Below are 12,704 nucleotides of genomic sequence, written 5' to 3'. Positions count from 1 at the left end.
CACACTGAGCTCAAAAGATATGCATATTTTCACATGCTACACTGTAAGGTCGAAGTGTGTTTTATACATACATTCTTCAACATTCCTTGAAACTCTCCTTTCATAAAGTAAAATTGCCTGCTTGCTGCCCTCTTTGCTTATCCCCTGGTCTCAGGCCCCTGGCACCTATCATGGCCATGGAGAAGAGCAGTCACTTTCTGCAGTCAAATGCTCTACCACTGAGCTATACCCCCCAGCTTTCTGATGTTGTGAGCCGGGACTCCAGTGGAGAGGGAAGGGGCAGGGAGATTCATGTAACCTCTGCTGGACCTCTCCCCATTGTCACTTGTGGGATCTGGGTCAAACCTCACCCTCAGGAGTCTTGGTAACTTTATGTATAAATGAAAATAGATTAGATAGATAGATAGATAGATAGATAGATAGATAGATAGATAGATAGATGTAGTTTAACAGTGCACCAGGGATCTCTGTGAGAATCAAACGAGTCAGTACATGCAAGGTGGATTACTGCTATTTTTTTGTAGCCTGCTGAATCCCCCCTTACCCTGCAGGTAAGGTCTGTGGAGCTCCTTATTTGAAGGGCATTGTGGTGACACTCCTGTCCTCCTCCTGCCATTATTCATCTGCCATAATCAGATTTCCTCTTCCCAAAGGCCCTTGCTGATGGCCACTGTCTCTCAGTGAGCTTTACCTCCATGGGGACCTAATTTTCACATCCTTTAAAGATTACCTCCTCACAATTTGGGGGACCTCTACATGGTCCTGTGTTGTCGTAGCTAAGGGAGATGATTTTCTCTGTGTGGCATGACTTAGGTGGTGCCCTGAAGAAAAGACTAAGTTGTAGTGAGTGGCTGGCTCCTGCTCCCACACATTCGGCTTAAGCAGCATGAGCCAGCTTGTCTTGTCCTTGAAGTCACCTTGTCAGTCTAGGGTTGGCGTTACTTCCGTTCTACAGTGGAGAACAAAGGCTTTTCCTTGTCCTTTCTCAACACCAAGAGGGGCGCTGCTTGACCCTTCTCAGGAGAGCTCCCACTTTCCCCCACGGTGTCAGTAGGGAAGCATTGATCAATGGTTTAGAGAGAATGGTGTCCAGGGCCATGGTGCAAACACTGAAGGTTCTTCGGTTGTTGGAAGAGTGAGTGACATGGAGCCCTCAGTCACAGCTCTAGCTTGGTGCAGCTTCTTTGCTGTCTAGGCTCCTCTAGTTGTAGCTTACTTCCTCCTCGGGCTTATTGGTGCCTGAGGTGAGGATGCATTACGATTCTCAGAGGGACATTCAGTAGGACAGACAGATCTCTCTCTGCCTCACTCCATCAAATCTATCCTCCTGTCTGCATCTTTTGTCATCATCCCTGAGGGCCTTGGCGCTGCTGGGGGCCAGTGCCCAGTCACCTCTGGTATAAAGAGAGAGAAGTATAGAAAAGTATAGAATTCTTTCATTAAGTGTTTATCCTGGGGATCAGGTCAAACCTGTAAAGATGGGATGCTTGCCTCATAAGACTGGTTTGTGTTTTCCTTGTGTTCTGAAGGAGCCTCCAAGCTAACACGCTGCACATTTCTAAATGAAAATGAGTCTTGGAACAAATCCTCTAATTCAGCTTTCAGAAAAAGCCCCGTGGGTCCTTATTTCTAATGTGTTTGAAAGGAAGCTTTCCACACAGGAGGTACCCTTTCCTGGCCTCCTGAAGCCTTCCTGCTTTCTTAATCCTTCTCAGTCCTGGAGGAGAAGGGTAGGGAATGGGTCAGGGACTTAAGGGGAGGGGAAAGGCCACTGGGCAATGAAATGGAGGCATAGAGGCTTGGGGAAGAACAGTACTGCCATGCCTTCAGAGAAGAATAAACTTGGCCTTGGGCAGGGAACTTAGTTTGCGTAGAGGGAAGAGAGTAGACAGGCCAAGTGCAACAGCTTTGGAAGAGAAGGTGAGGGTGACCAGAACTAAAGCTGGAAATGAGTCCATGAAATTTAGGGTAAGTGGGACAGGAGGGGAAGGCCGATCTTGGAGAGAGGTGAAGGTCAGATGGAAGAAGGTGCACATAGTCTCAAAGCTTGGAGGAAATGACTCAGAGAAGGTTCCAAGACGTAAAGCAGAATGAAGGCTGTGGTTGGGAAGAGCCTGGTGCGGTTTGTGGGTGGTGGTGGATGTTGCACATGTCTATAGGAGTTTGACTATCACAGGGAGGATGGCTTAGGTGACACTATTTGCTTTTTCCCTGCTGTAGACTCTAGGACTACTATGATAATGCCTGCCCAGCATTGCTGGTGACATGCCCCAGGCCTGTCTAGGCTAGAATAGCACTGACCTTGCTTTCCTGGTCTGGTTTTCCAGATATGTGAAAAAGGGCCATGTTATTTAGGGCAGGATGGTTGGAATGGTACATGGTAAGTTGTATTCTAAGTAAGGTAAGTGTGGTTAAGCAGTATTATTTCCTCTTAGCTTTAGACTACGGTTCCCTTCAAGAGGGGTACTCATAGAATTAGAGGCAAAATCTGGTAGACATCCTGTCTTAGGACTTCTATTGCTGTGAAGAGACACTATGGCCATGGCAAGTCTTATAAAGGAAAACATTTAACTGAGGTGGTGGCTTGCAATTTTAGAGGTTCAGTCCATTATCATCATGGCAGGGAGCATGGCAGCATGCAGGAAGACATGGTGCTGGAGAAGGAGCTACTGCATGTTGATATTTATATACAGGCAACAGGAAGTAGACTGAGTGTCACACTGAGCAAAGCTTGAGCAAGAGTGTTCTCAAAGTTCACCCCTACAGTGACACACTTCCAACAAGGCTACACCTACTTCAATAAGGCCATACCTCCTAGTAGTGCCACTCCCTTTGGGAGCCAGTTTCTTTAAAACTACCACATATTCCATTGAGCACAGGGTCCCTTTCCCTTTGCCAAAGGAAACATATCATTCAGATGAAACACAGCTAAGAAGTGAAGTATTGAACACTGGATTAGGACTGATGGAGGGTGAAATTTGGAAAGCCAGGACTGAACTGGGGACTGTACATTCATCTCCATGGTGCCAAGTACATTCCCTACTGTTTTACACACCAAATCCATCAGCTTGATGGGTGTCCTCAATTTACATGTGAAGATATGGATCCAAGTTATCTTGGAAAACTTGGCTGTGACCCAAGCCAAGAGAATTTAGATTCAGAGCTCAGGTTCTCATGGTTAATTCTTTCTGAATAAGGAACAAATTTAGAAAAGTTCTTACTCTTTTTCTTTTTTCACAAATAAGACTTTTTATTTGTCACTATTAAAAATCTGGATTTTAAACAGATTCTTGGACTGGTGGTTCATATCTGTCAGCTCGTTCAACTTTAGCACCTGTCTCATCACCAGTAATTTTTCCAGAACTACCTCCTTCACCATGGAGCTCCATGAGTTTTCCCAGTTAAAACTTGGGTTTCTTCAGCATTTTTACTTTTCTAACGAAGACATCATAAAGAGGATAAATGGACTGGCAAGCCTTTTCTATGTCTTTCCCAATGCTGTCTGGAATCAATTTATTAACCACTTCTTTCAAGTCATTTGTCTTCACTTCTTGGGTCATGATTTCCATCATCTTCTTGCGGATCTGGCAAACTTGCTGGTGCTGTGCATAGGTCTTGTGGATATGGTTTTGTGTTTTTTAGTGAAACTAACACAGAGCAGACATAGCAAATAACCATCAGTTGTCTTGACATCAACATGCATTTCAATCATGGTCTGCCACTTTTTGATCATGGAACACATTTTGTCCCAGGTAAGATCCATGCCACGGAAGTTAGTCAGACAGTTTTTGCCCTGAACATCCTCAGTAATTAGCTTGAATTTTCTAAATTCAACTTCATCATTCTGTAGATCAACAAGGTTCACTTCAAACACACGACCCTAGAGGCCATCAGATGCAATTTTGGTTCCTTGAGTCCTTGTGACCAGTGTTTTCCCAATGTTTCCAATATTGAATACTGCAGGGACTTTCACATCATACCAGTCTTTCTTAGAAAATGGATCACCCACTTTCTTGTTGGCTCCCTTCTCGCCGCCTTTCCTCAGGCGCTTAGTCTTGCTGACCGCCATGGTGCTGTTGAGAGAGCCAAATGAGCAGAAGTAGAACTCATGGGAGAAATCAAGTTCTTACTCTTAACTCAGCCATTCTATGTAAATGTGTTCTTTTCAGATTTTGTTTTGTTTTTGTTTTGTTTTGTTGCTTTGAGGGGGGAGATACTTCATCTAGAATTTTAGATTTTGTGGATCATGACTGAAGAGATGGCTCAGTGGTTAAGAGTGCCTACTGCTCTTCTAGAGGACCCAAGTATGATTTCCAGCATGTATATTGCATAGTTCAGAACTTTAACTCCAGATTCATGGGATCCTATTCTCTTCTCGGTGGGCACCTACAAATATGCACATGCACAGGGAGGGGTTGGAGGGAGGGAGGGAAAGAGGGGGAAACATAATAAAAGAACAGAACCCTGAAAGCATAAACAGGAAAAGATGGCAATATTTGGATAGATGCAGTCACTATGATGGGTCTGGCTTCTATACTTGTCATTATTTCAAACACATTTCCATGTGTTGACATTATTTGTAGCTTTGAAGAGGTCCTATGTGGTAGTTTATCCCTGCATGGAGACCCAGAGAGACCATTGCATGAAGGTGTGAAGGTGAAGCCTGGATTGCCTTGGAGACCCCAAGATGTTAGAGATGCCAGAGAGCTGCTAACAGGGTGTGGAACCAGCCCAAGAGAGGGAAGTGTGTGGCAGTCAAGGAGTTGGAAATCTGAAGAATGCTTTGATATCAAACATGAAGATGCAGTGTTTGGAGTTTGCCCAGCTGGGTTTTGGTCTTGCTTTGGTCCAGTATTTCCTCACTATGCTCCTTTTCCTCCCCCTTGGAATGGTAATGAATATCCTATAGCACTATATGTTGGAAGTGTGTGATCTGCTTTTTTATTTTCATTTTACATGGGGCATTACAGTTAAGAGATTGTCATGAGTCTCATAAGAGCCTTTGATGGTTGGACTTTTAAACAGTGTTGAGACTGTTATAGACTACAGGGACTTTTGAAGTTGGACTGAAAGCATTTTTGCATTATGATAGGGCTACAAGTCTATAGGAGCCAGGGAGTAGAATATGATTGTTTGACTAAAAATAGCCTGAATAGACTCATAAATTGGAATGCTTGGTCAACCAGGGAGTAGCAGTATTAGGAGGTATAGCCTTGTTGGAGGAAGTATGTCACCAGGGGTAGGCTTTGAGATTTCAAATACTCAAGCCACGCCCGCGGAGTCTCTCTCTTCCTGATGCCTTTGGATCCGGGTGTTAAGTTCTCAGACTACTTCTCCAGCACCATGTCGGCATACTGTCATGCTTCCTGTCATAATGGTAATGGACTAAATCTCTGAACCTGTATGCAAGCTCTAATAAAATGCTTTCCTTTGTAAGAGTTGCCATGATTATGGTGTCTCTTTACAGTAATAGGACATTTCTAAGAAAGACATCCAGTGCACTGATTTATTCTCAGTCCTTTGCCGTGTCCCTAGTTTTGGAGGGCAGGGATGGCACATGTGCAGGGCAGTGTTTGACTTGTTCTCTGTGTGAAACCATTGTGAAGCTCTCTGTAAAAATCAGTTTTCTCCATTTAGATTTCCTTGGAGCTTCTTCCCCAAAGAGGAATTACTAGGTCAAATACAAACACTTGCACAGCTCTTTGTAGCTTCTGGTATTTGTTGCACTCTCTTTTCTTCCTTCCTCTTTCTTCATCCAAAGATAGAAATTCTTGTCTATAATGGGGTGGCCTTCTTCCACACTGGTAACTTGCAACTTCATAGTTAGAAAAAAAAGGCAGATGACCCTTAGTTCTAGGAGATCTTATGACCCTGCTGGCCTCTGAAGGTACTGCATGCACATGGTGCATATACAGACAAGCAGGCACACACAATATCCACAAATAAAATTAAAAAGATAAAAATGTGAAGATATGTAAGAGTACTCAGGACTCTACAAATGAAAAGGATATCAATCTACCTTGGAGTATACAATAATTATGGTAAGGTAAAGGAAGCTAAAATCCATCCTACTTTGTGCATATTAATTTTGTTATGAACTTCATCTCATTTACTCCTGCCCTGTGCGAGCCTTAGCTCACCCTGAGGGGCAGAGTCTTCCTCTAATACTGGAATAACCTAAGGTTCAGAAGCAGAAGTCAGTTCCCAAGGCAGAAAACGAGGGTCTGGCGGGCACTGGTTTGTAACCCAGTGTGGCTGGATTCTCAGTTTATGTCCCATATTAGGTTCCTATGATACCTTTTGTTCTAGTCACCAACAGTCTAACCTGAAGACTTTATACTTGGCAGACTCAAGGTGCTGTGTTAGTTTGTTAGGGACACCATAGTAAAGTACCACAATGTGGGTGGCTTAGATGGCAACCATTTGTTTTCTCCATATTTTAGACTTTAGGAACCCAAGTCATGGTGTCAGTAGAGCTGGATCCTCCTTGAAACCTTGGCTTGTGGGTGACCTTCATCCCCTTGTTTCCTTATATGGTTTCCTTTGCATGTTTGTCTTAGTCTTTTCTTAAGTAGACTCTGGTCCTGTTAGATTAGTAGACATTCCCAGGACATCATTTTATATTACTTACTGTTGTAAAGATTCTAAAGAAGGTACTGGAGGATGTGATTTTAATGTATAAGTATGAGAGAAACATAACAGCCTAAAACCATAGCTGAATAATTCCTTACTCTGGTCAGTCTTGGCCAATAAAACCCTGTAAATTGATGACATGAAATGGAAACTGCATGAAAACCACATATGGAATTGGCTTTTGGAGAATTTGTAGATTGGAGCCATCTTGCCATTTTAAACCTCATTTAACAATGGGGTGAGGCGGAAGGGGAGAGGTGTCATAGAGCTTAGGGAGAAGTGGGGGCTGAGGCTTTAAATGACTCATTGATGAAAAGATTATCTTGGGTGTCATTTTTGCTGTCCTCCCAATAAGGACTAAAAGCCAGTGTTTGCATGTAATAGCAAGAAGTATTGACTCATTTAGCACAATGCTGTCCTATGATTCAACTCAAAATATAGATACTTTCCTTTGTGGTCTTTGCCTGTATTTTTACGTAGTTCTAATCATTGACTTGTTTTCTTGTATTATGCATTTCCACTGCATTTTTCTTCTCATTTTGATGTAATGTTAGATTCATAGGCGATTGTAAATGATACAGATAAATACCATGTTCCCGGTATAAAACTATATTACAATATAACAACCAGGATAGATCATTGATATAGTCAGGGCACAGGTCATTTCTAGTCCTATAAGAGTCTGTCTCTGTCTCTGTTTCTCTGTCTCTCTTTCTATTACGTGTATGTGTTAGTGTCTGCATGGATGTTTGTTTGTCATGTGCATGTCTGGTGCCCTTAGAGACCAGAAGGGTTCCAAACTCAGGATTTCACCCTTGTGTGGCAAGCACTTTACCTCACCCAGTCATTATATAAAGAGCTGTGTTTTAACAATATATTTTAACAGGCTTGGTTTGGTGCAAGCCTTTAATACCAGCACTCAGGAGACAGGGGCAGGTAGATCCCTCTACAGAATGAGGTCCAGGACAGCCAGAGCTACATAGAAGGATCCTGTCTCAAAAAGAAAAAAAAACAATTAAGAAAATACTTTTATTAATTTTTTGAGAATGTCATGCATCATACATCTTAAAGATTTCTTTAAGAGTTTACATATGTTCATCTGTTTTTGTGTGTACATGTGTGGGTACATGTGTGTCACACATGACATGAGGAGGTCAGAGGACAACTTGTAGAAGTCTGCTTTCTCCTCCCACCAGTGGCTATTGAGGACTGCATTCGAGTTTTCAAGCCTTAACACACTGAACCACCTCAGGAGCCCCACAAATATCCTTTATGAGCCAACCTGGTTCTCACTTATCTTATCCCCACTTATATACTTTTGTCATTTTGAGAACATTGTATAAGTGGGCTAGCATGACAACAGTTATTAAAATGTGCCGTTTTCATTTCTGAGTAGTATTTACTGGTTTGCATGGGTGTGCCAGACCATGTTTAACCATTTGCCTGCTGATAGATAGTCTGAGACATTTAAAGGTCTGTGCTATTACAAATAAGGCAGTTCTAGAGATTCTTAGGTAGAATTTTACAAGAACACACTGATAATGGAAGTTTCTGTCTTGCCAGGTCCTGTAGTCCTTTAGTCCCAAATAAATACACAGAGGCTTATATTAACTATAAACTGTTTGGCCAATGGCTCAGGCTTCTTATTGGATAGCTCTCTCTAAATTATTAACCAATTTCTATTAAACTGTGAGGCTGTGACTTACCTGTAATGCTCCATCCAGTATGTTCTTCTTTGGCTGCTACATGGTGTTTATCTGGTGACTCACTTTCTGTGTCCTCTCCACAGAATTCTCCTCGTCTGGTAGCCCCACCTATACATGCTGTCTGGCTACTGACTAATCAGTGTTTTATTCATCAACCAATAAGAGAAACATATTCACAGCATACAGAAGTACACCCCCCATCAACACACATTTTTATTTCCCTTAGATAACTACTCTGGGGTGACTGAACATTTAGTGCTTTCAGAAACTAACACACTATCTTCTAAAGTAAGCTGTGCTGGTCTCTACTCCCAACAGTATTGTTCAAGTGATCCAGCTTCTGTGTACTGTTGCTAGCATTTGGTGTGCTGGTCTGTTTTTATGGCTGTGACAAACACCCGAAATAAATGATTTATTATTTGGGCTCCTGGTTTCAGTCCAAGGTCATCTGGTTCCATTGCTGTGGGTCTGAGGCAGAATTATCATGGCAATGGAAATGTGTAGCAGAGGCTGCTCAACTCATGGCAGCCAGGAAGGACAAGGAGAGGGTGGGACGGGAGGGGTGTGGAAGGGAAGGAAGAGAGGCCTATCACCTCCCCAAATAGCACCACTAGCTGGGGGCTAAGTCTTCAGCACATGAAACTGGTGGACATGTCATATTCAAATTGTAAAACCTATTGTAACTATTTCTCAAAAGTTATTTATTTTATGTGCATGGCATTTGCCTGCATATGAGCCTATGCATCTCATGGATGCAGTGCCTGCAGAGGCCAGAAGAGGCTGTCAAATGCCCTAAATCTGGAGTTACAGGGGGTTCTGAGCTGTCATGTGGATGCTGGGAACCTAAGCCTGGTAGCAAGTGTTCTTAACCACTGTGCCATCTCTCCAGTCGTAATAATCATTTTAATTTTTTTAGTAATTCTAATAAGTGCATGATGATAATCTCATTGGGATTTTATTTAACATTTCCCTAGTGGCTTATAATTTTGGTTATCTTTTTAATTTCGATGTATTATAAATATATACATTGACATATGTATATAAATATGTGCACATATGAATATGTATGCCTATAAATGTGTATGTGTATAATATAAACATACATATAAATATGTACATAAACATGTAAATAGCCACATACAATGTACAGTGTATAAATATGTGTACATGTATATTTATGTATATATATACATTTATGTACATGTATACACATATATATGCACATACATAGATATATGTTTATTTGAATGTCTTTTGCCCATGAACTGTTGGATTACTTGGGTATTGTATACTTTTCTATAGCTTGCTATCTGTGTATTTTAGATTGGCCCTTTGACAGTTTGCTTACAGGCATAATCCCCCAATCTATTTTTCCTTTCAATGGGGTCTTTGACAGAGCAAACATTTTTTAACTTGACTCATAATTTTTATTTTATAAGTTCCAGTGTCTATTCAAGAGTTCACTGTCTAGAGTCTGAACTTTTCCCCAGGTTTCTGAAGAGTCTTATGAATTCTGGCTTACACAAAGTTTGTGATCCTTTGAGGCTACATTTTGCAAAAGCTACAAGGCCAAGGCTCGGTTTTTAAACCTATGGGTATCAATAACTCCAACCTCATATGCTGAAAATGCTGTCTATGTCCACCATATTTCACTCACAGTTTTGTTAAAAATCAATTGTGCATATTTATATGGGTTTGCTTCTAATGTTTGCTTGGCTGGCTGATTTTGAATTTTTGAGGCAGACGCTCACTCTATAGACCAAGCTGGCCTCAGTCTTACAGCAATCCTCCTGCTTCTGCCTCTCTAGTGCTAGGATTGCAGCCTGATCCAGCAGCCCTCGCTTGTTTCTAAGTTGCTTGTTCTGTGTGTCGATCATTCACAAAGTACTGCACAGCATTCATCAGTGTAACTACATAACAGTCTAATTCCTTCCCAATTTACTTTTGTTTTCCAACATGGCTTTGCCCATTGCTGTTCCTCTGCTTTTCCATATAGGTTTTCTAATACTGTTGGTGTCTGTGAGATGTCTTGCTGGAATTTTGTGGAGATTACATACAATAATTTACGGAGAACTGATCATTTTATTGTTGCCCCAGTGCATGAACATGGCTTACATTTCATTTTATTTACACCTGCATTTCTCTTATCAGCGTTCTGAAAACTTCAGTGCATTTCCAGGCATTATATTGGACTATAATCTTTCATTGTTCAATGATTATTTTATGTCTGTGTACGTGTGGATTTGTGTGAGCTGATGCCACATGACTACTGGGAACCAAACTCAAGACCTCTGAAAGAGCAGCAAGCACGCTTGACCACTGAGCCATCACTCCAGCCCCAGAAATTCACTTTTGAGTGACTGTAAGTAGTATTGCATGTTCAATTTCAATGTTCATGTGTGCATTTCTATGGTGTAAAAGTGCAGTTTATATGTTTATGGTGTGACTTATGACCCGGTCAAACTCACTTATTGCTTCTTCATTTGTTCAAACATACTCTTTGTGTTCTGGAGTATAGACAACTATGCCATCTGTAAAGAGATCACTTTACCTCTCCCATTCTGGTCTGTATGACTTATTTCCTTTTCTTATCCTAATGCATTGGATAGAGTTTCTAGAACCATTCTGAATAAAGTGGAGAGAGTAGACATTCTGGTCTTTTCCCAGACCCTAGGGTAACAACATTTACCATTAAGTTTAAAGGCATGTTTTTATCATTAAGGATAATGTTTGCTTTGGGCTTTCTCTTCTGTAGATAGATCTTTAGCTAATTGAGGAAGCCACTCCTCATTCCTATTTTTCCGAGCACTTTTAAAATTGTGAGTGGATGCTGTATTTAGTCAAATGCCTTTTCTAAATTGACTTGATCATGTAGATTTTCTTCACCAGTCTGTTAATTAGGATGACTCACATTGATTTAGCTTTGAATATTAGGCCAGCCTTGGATCAGCCCTGAAAAGACCACAATATCACAATGTCTGATTTTCCTTTATATTGATAAACTCTCTTTCTTCTTCTCTTTTTCTTTCTTTTTCCTTTCTTCTTTTTTGGAAGCAGAGTCTAGCCAGCCTAGCCTTGAGCTCACCATGTAGTCTCTGCCAGTCCCAATCATAAGGCCCTTTTGTCTTAATCTTTCAAGTGCTGGGATTATGTCAGACCAGGCTCCTCTTGTGAATACTTCGGTAGGGATTTTGAACCTGTACTTCATATAGATACTGCTTTGTAATTTTCTTTTTCTTTTTTTTTCAGTTTTTTTGAGTCAGGGTTTCTCTGTATTGTTTTGGAGGCTGTCCTGGAACTCTTTCTGCAGACCAGGCTGGCCTCGAACTCACAGAGATCCGCCTGCCTCTGCCTCCTGAGTGCTGGGATTAAAGGCGTGCGCCCCCAATGCCCATCTGGTTTGTCATTTTCTTATTTTGTACTATCTTAATTAGAAATGACAATGTAAGAAAACAAATGAGGGAAGATTTCCCTTTCTATTTATTGGAAGAATTTGTAGAAAAATTGATAAATTTATTAAACAGGTTTTGGCATTTTTTTCTAACTTAACATTTGGACCTGGAGATTTCTTTGTTAGAAGGTTTTGAGCTATGGATTCATTTTCCATTAGTGTTTCTAGAGTTATTCAAAAGACCTGTTTCACATGAGACCAGTTGTGGCAATTTTACATTATCTACTAATAACTCCACCTTGTGGACCAAACCTTTAATTCCAGTGGACCCTTGCGGGATGCTCAAATTTGGGAATAAAATGATGTCCAAATCGCAGTACTCCCCATCTCCTGACTTTCTGCTTTTCTTCTCCCGAGCCAGGTGACCCATACCTTTTATATGTCCATGTGACTTTGGGGAAAGGGACAGTTCTTTAGGAGGCAGACAAGTTTGGGCTCTAACCCAGGCTTCATGTTTTATTACAACTTCAAGTCATGTGGCCTCTTAGAAGCCCATGAGACACATCAGTAAGTGGGAACAATAATCCTTGGCCCTCAGGACTGTTCACAGGGTAAATGACACATTTATGCCCTTGGGTTTGTTCATGTTCAAGCTTTTGCGCCAAGTAATTTGTCCACTACTTGGAAGATTTCTCTAAAGATTTTAAAATCCATTCTTCATTCATTTCCTTACTCCCACCTCTACTTGTCCCCCAAATACCCAGGAGAGAAGTTGCTCCCACAACCCCCTGAGAAGAGCCTGCTCATCCACAGATAAGGCTGAGTTTTTCTGCATGCTCCCAGAGGGGACAGAGGACAACAGGCTCCACACACAATACGACTGTCAGAGCTCAGAGCGTTATACTGTGAAACAAAATCTCTCCCTCTCAGGGAGAGGACAATGTCTCCTTGACTTTCTAAGAGTTACCTTTCTA

At 41.5% G+C, this 12,704-nt stretch overlaps 1 pseudogene; it reads right to left on the bottom strand.

The window, feature by feature from the left end:
* Nucleotides 1-3,229: 3,229 nt before the first annotated feature.
* Nucleotides 3,230-4,069, bottom strand: LOC101837971 (annotated as a pseudogene).
* Between the last annotated feature and the right edge of the window lie 8,635 nt (nt 4,070-12,704).

The sequence above is a fragment of the Mesocricetus auratus genome, unplaced genomic scaffold (assembly GCF_017639785.1).
Source record: "Mesocricetus auratus isolate SY011 unplaced genomic scaffold, BCM_Maur_2.0 Super-Scaffold_100707, whole genome shotgun sequence".
NCBI classification, from domain to species: domain Eukaryota; kingdom Metazoa; phylum Chordata; class Mammalia; order Rodentia; family Cricetidae; genus Mesocricetus; species Mesocricetus auratus.
The sequence above is the reverse complement of the archived record's forward strand: the minus strand, read 5'-3'. Positions and strand labels throughout refer to the sequence as shown.